The sequence below is a fragment of the Solanum tuberosum genome, unplaced genomic scaffold, assembly GCF_000226075.1.
Source record: "Solanum tuberosum cultivar DM 1-3 516 R44 unplaced genomic scaffold, SolTub_3.0 scf00779, whole genome shotgun sequence".
In the NCBI taxonomy this organism is placed as follows: Eukaryota; Viridiplantae; Streptophyta; class Magnoliopsida; order Solanales; family Solanaceae; genus Solanum; species Solanum tuberosum.
The window spans coordinates 12783-21491 of NW_006239698.1; the positions used below are offsets into that span (position 1 = coordinate 12783).

An 8709-nucleotide genomic window follows, 5' to 3' on the forward strand; every position below is an offset into this window, starting at 1 on the left:
AGAGATTTTTTTAAATAATATTAATAAATTAGAAAAAATAATTTTAAAGCTATTGATTGGATTCTCAATAAACGTTATTGTGAGTAACGTTTTACACCTAAAACGTTACTCACAGTAACGTTTATTCATTTAACGTCGTCAGCTTCGTCAGTTTTTGTCTGTTGAATTTTTAAAATAAAAATAACCTAAAACGTTACCATGAAGTACGTTTATACTACTTTTGTAAAAAATTTAAAAAGCGTATTAGTTTGGTGAATTGATTTTTAAAATAGCTTATTTTGGTCAATGCTTCGTATTTGTTGTATAAAAATCTGCAGCATTCCCAGTGCCTAATGAGAGTAGCAAAATTTCATTGTAGTTCATTGGTTTAGTTGATGACAATGCTGGATCCGCTTGCGTCGAATGCTTGCTTGCCACGCTAAGTGCAACTAAGGTCTGATATATATAACACTCATTCTTGGTGAGAACATATAACAGTCATTCTTGGTAAGAACATATTTGTATCATTAATAATATAACAAAAATATAAATAGCTAGACTATGTTTTTAATGAGGATATATTTTAATCTCACTAGTTTTAAGGCACTAGTTGGATTTGAACTCTGGTCTTGCGGGTGATTTTCTAAGCTTGTACAAACAACACAAAGACACTCATATGTTTTTCATGGATGTACGGTTAATATATCAGTTTCTCAAAGATAGATATACATATATAGACATGATTTTTTTCGAAGTTAATAGGTGCACGTGTACCTCCACCAAACCATGTGGGTCCGTCTTTGCTCTAGATACATGTATTTTGGATACATGGGGTCAAATTTATGTGTAATTTGTTTTAGATACAATGTATCTAAGTTGATTTACATGTATCTGAGATACATATATAGCAAACCTCGCACGCCTCCCTCGCCTCTCTCCTATCTCGCTCACCACTCTCCCATGTATCTAGTATTTCAGTACATGTGAATCACTCCAGATACATACATATACATGTATCTAGTGTGATTCACATATATTTGAGATACATACGAATCTCGCTCTCCTCCTTCCCTACCTAATCTCGCTCGCCTCCCTCCCTACCTAATCTCGCTCGCCTCTCTCCCTATTTTGTGTGTATCTGGTAGCAAAAGCACATGTATATTCTAAGTGTAAGATACGTATGAAACTCTTAATTGGTGATAAGATACGTAATAATTTGAAAAGTACAGGTAATAATAGTATATATGATAGTGAAGTATGTCTAATTACGTACCGGATTGGCAGCAACAACACTACCATCAATAAGATTGAACTCAACTTGATTTCCTTTAGCATCATTAGTGACAAAATAATGTGGTGGAAAACATGTTGGAGCTGCAGCCGTGCTGTAGCATATGTCACACATCTTTGCATCCAACTAAGGAGAATTGGCTAACTGTGTATAAGTTTGTCTAATTAGATAATTATTTCTAAAATCAGCTCTTAAAATATAATTTGCTCGATTCGTTCAAATTTAAACAGGTCATTGATCTGTTCATTTGTTGACTCATTCTATTGAAAAATTGACCCAATCTTGCTAAAATATTTTTAGAAAAAACATTTTAATTCATATTAACTCAACTCATTTTAATTGGAATAAATTTTAAACCGATTAATAAATTAATATAATATATATATGAAAGATTTACCTTGGACTTTGTGAATATTATTGGTTGATTTTTCTTGATGTCAAAGGTTGGAATGACAACATTTGTTAAAGCTTGATGCAAACGAGTCTCTCCCAACTTATCTTGCAAAACTTTGTGAAGATTTTTTTCCATCATATTTTGGAGCAAAAAATTGGAGGCAATGCACTGTAATTGAAACCAAAAACATTTTATTACTCTTGAAAACATGTAAACTATTATTATCAAAGACGTGTTTTGATGATACATAATTAGACATATTTCACTATCATATATACTATTATTATCTATATTTTTATAATATTATGTATCATACCACTACTTAAGAGTTTCTACGTATCTTACACTTATATACATGTATTTTTGCTAGCAAATTAAAAAAATAGGGAGGGAGGCGAGCGAGATTCGTATGTATCACAGATACACGTGAATCACACTAGATACTCACTAGACACATGTATCTATATGTATATGGAGTGATTCACATATATCTTGGATACCAGATACATTAGAGAGTAGAGAGAGAGATTTGCTACGGATCCTAGATATATGCGAAATCCACTTGGATATAATGTATCTAGAACATTTTACATCTAAATTTGACCTCATGTATCTGAGATACATATATCTGGAGGTACCAAAATCTGGTATAATACGTAATATTCCAAATTAGAGTATACCTAAATAGTATTAGTTCCTAAATTAGTGAAATTTAAAATTATCAAATAGTATGTAAAAAAATTTATGTACCTAGGTAGGAAAATCCTTGGGCCATGCTCAAAGTAAAAGGATACAATATCTTTGGCAACACAAAAGGGAAAATTATTTTCATTTGGAGCAGTGATCATAGTGGCTAATATTCCACCTGTACTTGTTCCATCAATCACATCAAAGTAATCTACAAGTCTTGCATCTTTACCATCCAATTCCTGACTCAAAAATAATCATTTTCAGGATCGTCGCTATGACGTCTTTTTTTATATGTAATAAAGTCTAACGATAGATCAAACATGAAAAACAATTAATGTTTCTTAAACAACACAATTTAGACTTAAAAGAGAATTTTTATGAAGAATTGTGAGATAACCTTCACTCGAACAATTTTTTCATATATAGATCGGGTTGTGGACATACGAGATCCTTATAATATAGAATTTGTTGTCTGATTTATCGTCATAAAAGATTTTAATTATTAGTTTTGATATGTCATCTTGTTATTTTGATCTCCACGTGATAATAATCAAAATAATACAATTCTAATATAAAAAATATATAGTAATGCCACACCCACATATACGTTTTACAAAAAAATATCTAAAATTAATTGTATCATGTCAAATGAACTAATGTGATCCTATGGTGTGATGATCTAGTAGGTTCAAAAAATTATTGTGATACGATTTTTGAAACGCCTATGCAATATTAATTCTTAAGTATTTTTTACTTAAATTTTTGTTTTGTGTAACCATATATATTATTACAAATGTGTGCACATTTGGTCAATTTTATGGTTATACCTTATTACTTTCTGTCTATGGATTAATTTTCTCTTTTTTTTTACTCTTGTTTTTTCTATTTCAGAGGGCGTTTGACTAAGAGTTAATTTGGATTGATTTATTTTAAATGCTAAAATAATTTTAGAGTATTTTTATAGTGTTTGAATAAAATATAAAAGTTTTTTTAAAACAATTGTTTTAAACTCAAAAAGACAAAAATTGTCAAAAATCATAAGTTAGAATTTTTATCTATGACTTTTAAGTCAAACAAATAAAAAATAAGTCAAAAACTATAAATGAAATTTCTAACTTATTACTTTTGACCATAAGGCATAAATCACAATCTCATGCAAACAAATTCTAATCATATAAGTTGGTAAAATTGACTTTTAAAAGATGTTCGACTAAGCGTATTAGCTGATCAAAGTGTTGACCAAGTTTTTTTTTTTTTTAAATGAGGTGTTTGGCTAACTTTTTGAGAGAAAATAAATATTTTTTGTAGTACATAGTTCTAGAAGCCATTTTCAGAAGCTAAAAAAGTGTAAATATTTCCTAAAAACACTTTTTTTTTGCGAAACACTTTCAAGAAAAATACTTTTAAAAAATTTGATCAAATATAACTGATAATTGTTGCTAAAAAGTTCGTTTTTATTTATTTGTTATAAACAAACTATTTCTCACCAACAAATACTTTTTAAAAAAAAACTTTTCACCATAAGTTTATTTTAGAAGTTAGCCAAACATATTAAGGATGTCTGATTAATTGTTGGTACCCACTTGCATATAAGTTCACATTAATATGAAGAAATTAACAAGTATTGAATAAAACTTCTTTTAAAAAATAAATCAAAATGCTAGTCGTCAATTTTTTATTCTTTTATCTTCACTTATTCATTTTCATCATTCTCTCATTCTTTCTTCTCGTTAGTTTCATTTCATATTCATTATCGGATTCCCCCCCTCCCCCCCAATTAGCTCATCAATGCCTACTTCTTCTAATATGTGTCAATATCCCTTCTTAACATTTTATGCAAATAATAAAAAATTAATATTCTTTTCGTGTATTTAATTTCAATTACATTATATTGTTAATTTACCTTGATATCTGATGGATCAAATCACTTGCCTCAGAGTAGTACTATTTTTTTTCTCATTCATTTAGAATATCTAAAGTTGAAGAATCTCTTATATCATATCATAATTATTTGTATAATATTAACTTGGCACTTCAAATTATATTTTTTTTCTTTTTGCTTTGAAAAGAAGATTCAAATACCATAGCATAAAATAATGATAATTTATTTAACACAACCAAAAGGTTACATAATCCAAGCACACATTACATAGAGAGACATTTCTATTGAAATTTATCCCTCAAACTCCTCTTTTATTTTGAAGTTGAAATACTTAAATGCGCGCAATCATAAATATTGCAAGCGCTTATTATTTAGCATAGTAAAGTTACTACTACAACCAGTGGCGGAGGCAGGAATTCTATCAAGGGGGTTCAAATAAAAAAAATGTTGTTGCCTGGAATCGAACCCGTGACCCAAAGCTCACATAGGCTGAATCCTGACCCCCATAAACCACTGAGCTACTCCTTTGACATATGCTCAGGGGGTTCAATTTTAAATATATACACGTACACAAAAAAATTAATCTTATATATATAGTGTAATTTTTTTTCCGAGGGGGGTCGGATGACCCCCCTGGACACACTATAGATCCGCCCCTGACTACAACCCGAGACCTTAAATTAATAAGACGCTTTGTTTGCTCGGAGTTTCTTCCTATCAGAGAGCAATTTTGCAAACCTACAACGAAATAAACTATTTTAATTAGCAATAAAATACTAATATGAATAATATTGACTGACGAGATATAGTAATATGAAAAAAAAAAATATATATTTCAAGCACCGATAGTTTTACCTCTTTAGAGCTTCCTCATAGGTTTCAGGACTGTCTTTGGAAACTGGTTTCTTCAATAATGTTTCACCAACTTGTACTAATAAATCCATATTAGCCTCAGACGCATCATCCATTTCAGTAGTTGTGCCTGTTAATGCATTTTCCTGGAATTAAATATACATAATTAGACATACTTAATTAAATATACATAATTAGACATACTTAATTAAATATACATAATTAGACATACTTAATTAAATATACATAATTAGACATACTTAATTAAATATACATAATTAGACATACTTAATTAAATATACATAATTAGACATACTTAATTAAATATACATAATTAGACATACTTAATTAAATATACATAATTAGACATACTTAATTAAATATACATAATTAGACATACTTAATTAAATATACATAATTAGACATACTTCACTATCATATATGACATGCATATTATAAAATAATAATAATGAAGAAAGTACATAATAAGACATACTTCACTATCAGATGTACTTTTAAAATTTTACGTATGTTATCATTTATTAAGAGTTTTCTACCATATATTAAGAAAAAATTACTTAGATACATGTATTTTTGCTACCAGATACACAAATATAGGGAGAAAGGCGAGTGAGATTCGTATGTATCTGGTAAAATAGGTAATATTGCAAACTAGCTAGTGAGATTTATGTAAGTTGGGACTTACTTGAACCCTGAGGTAATTGTTTTGTGAATGACGAGCTTGAAAAACAGTAGAAATGTAATAATCAGTCATGTAAGAACTTACTGCATTAGTCATTTGCTGTATAGCTAACATCCATCGTAGAGGACCCCATTTAGCTGCCTCTTGTGCTGTATATGTTTTATCAAACTCTGAATTAGTGCCAGTGCCTAATGAGAGCAACAACATTTGCTTGTAATCCAATGACTTAATTGAAGCAAATGCTGGATCCTCTTGTGCAAGTCTCGTTGCAACGCTAAGGGATAATAACGCCTGCACGTCGTATTGATTAGATATTTCGAAAAAACTCAAAAATTGAATCGAGAGTAGTATTACTGTATTAGTACCGGATCACCAACAGTAGCAACACCACCATCAACAAGATTGAACTCATATATATCACCATTACTAGTATGAGTAGTAAAGTGCATATGTCATACATCTTAGCATCCAATTCTGGAGACTTTGCTAACTGCATACATTTTAAAAATAATATAAAATTAGTCGAAATATACATTTTAAGATAATATATATTTTTGTATCTATTTACCAAACGTACTAGAAAATAAATAAGAAATTCACTCGTACTATAATTATTTTGACTTACATTTGACTTAGTGAATATTACTGGCTTATTTGTTTTGATGTCAAAGCTTGAGATGGCAACTTCTGTCAAAGCTTGATGCACACGAGTTTCTCCAAGTTTTTCTTGAAGAACTTGCAGAAGATATTTTCCATCATACCTTGGGCCAAAAATTGAACCACTGCATAATATAATGTAACCAAATTAAATATAAGTATAAAGAACAGATAATGCATTACTTAATGGGAGGGATGTATCTGAGAGGGGATAGAGATGTAACTGAGAAGAGATTTTTGTAATTTTTTTAATGGTAGGAAATTTTAGAGAATATAATATATTAAGTTGTGTATTTATGTAATTTTTCCTAAATATAATTCATTACTCGAAACATATTCTCCTTCTTTCTTTCGAGTTGTTTGACCTATTTTTTTTAGTCCATCTAAGAACAAAGTACTCCATCTGTCCCATTTTATGTGACATTTTTCGAATTTCGAGATTCAAATAAGTTTATCTTTGATCGTAAATTTTTTATAGATTTTTTAAAAATTCTGAATTATCAATTATTGTGACTTGTAGTACTTTTTACGTAATTTACAAGTATATAAATTTCATTTCAACAAATTTGCAGATTTCATGCGCAAATTCTAGGTCAAACTTAAACTGTTTGACTCTCGAAAAACAAAAAGTGTCACATAAATTGGAACAAAGAGAGTAAGCAATTGTTTTTACTTTATAGTGACTCTTTGATTTCAACTTTCAACTAGACATGTTTAAGACCACAAAATTAAATATTGATACGTTTGACATCTGAAGACTCAAAAATCTTTTTTCACGCTCTTAAACTTTGTATCAAGTTAAAATTAGATAAATAAATTAAAACAGAGGAATATAAATATGTATATGTACCTAGAATTAAAAATATGAGGGCCATGTTCGAAGTAAAAAGGTACAATATCTTTGGCAGCAGCAAAGGGTCGATTGTTTTCATTTGGAGTAGTTATCATAGCAGTCAATAAACCTCCTGTACTTGTTCCTCCAATTACATCAAAGTAATCTGCAAGTCTTGCATCTTTATTATTGTCCACTTCCTGACTCGAAAAGAAAAGTAAGTCGTATAAATAATAACTCACTTATTAATCAGTTAGTACATTTATATATTAAAAAAAATAATTAGTAAATAAGTTGTAACATAAGAAAACCATAATTTATTTGAATAATAATTAGCTTTATCATGACCTATCGACAATAAAAGTACTATTACTAATCATTATCACAAATAAGCATCGAAAAAATACAATTCAAGTGTAAAAACGATTGTAATGTCACACTTACATAAGTACATGAAAAAATGTTTTTACGATACCTGAAGTTGTCCTTCAAGAAAATAAAGAATGGTACCCGGAATGACTATAGTAGTAGTGTCACACTTACGCACATACATTAAAAAATATTTTTACGATACCTGAAGTTGTCCTTCAAGAAATTCGAGAATGGTAGCCGGAATGATTCCCTTAATTCCACCTCCATCAATACTAAGAACAGTCACCATTTCTTCCAACTTAGCACATGTTGAACTAGTAGTTGCTAATATCATAAAAAATAAAATTAAAAAAGATTTAGTAGTTGCCATTTTGCAAATGTTCAAAGTGTTTTTAAATTTTGTTGGTGCTTTGAGCATATAACAAGCATGGTATATATAGGCACGTAAACAAGTTGAGAAATTTTACTTTGAGTTTGACATAACCAATAAAAGTTAGTGATGTTTATTACCTCACTCAGTTTGCACCGCAACTGTCGTTAGTGATGTTTACCTTTCCTTTTTCTATTATTTACTAGATATATGATCCGTGCCAGCACGGGGCACAATATATATATATATTTTAATTTTAATTTATGTCATATTATGAAATTTGAAAAGTTATTGAAATTTTTATATGATTTTAAAAATATTTTAATTTTTAGCTATTGTGATTTGTAGTACCTTTTTTTAACATAATTTTGAAAAAAATATTTATTACTCTGTTTGTTCTAATTTATGTGGCAGATGCATAATTTCAAATACTAACCCTTTTTTATATGTCTCTTTAATATATTAAGTTGTTAATTATTGTATTTTATAGTACATTTTGAACCTAATTTTTTAATAATATATGTTATTTGCCATGTCCCAATTTATGTGGCATTAATTGATAGATTTGTTGGAGTCGAGAGATTTATTTTGTTAATTATTGTAATTTATAGTTTCTTTTTCGTCAATTTCAAACAATATATGTTTATCATATAATCCATTTTATGTGGTACCAATACAATTTAGAGA

At 29.0% G+C, this 8709-nt stretch overlaps 1 non-coding gene and 1 pseudogene across 1 annotated transcript; both read right to left on the reverse strand.

The window, feature by feature from the left end:
- Positions 1–2796, reverse strand: part of LOC102601719 (probable inactive patatin-3-Kuras 1) — an 8161-nt pseudogene extending 5365 nt beyond the window's left edge.
- A 1647-nt stretch (positions 2797–4443) lies between these two features.
- On the reverse strand, positions 4444–7991 carry PATB1 (Patatin-B1; the record flags this gene model as incomplete). The annotated part of the gene is given in 7 exon segments (XR_012048583.1): positions 4444–4974; positions 5092–5234; positions 5795–6082; positions 6157–6281; positions 6417–6573; positions 7299–7480; positions 7855–7991. It is a non-coding gene; the product is annotated as a Patatin-B1 (transcript).
- Positions 7992–8709: the final 718 nt, after the last annotated feature.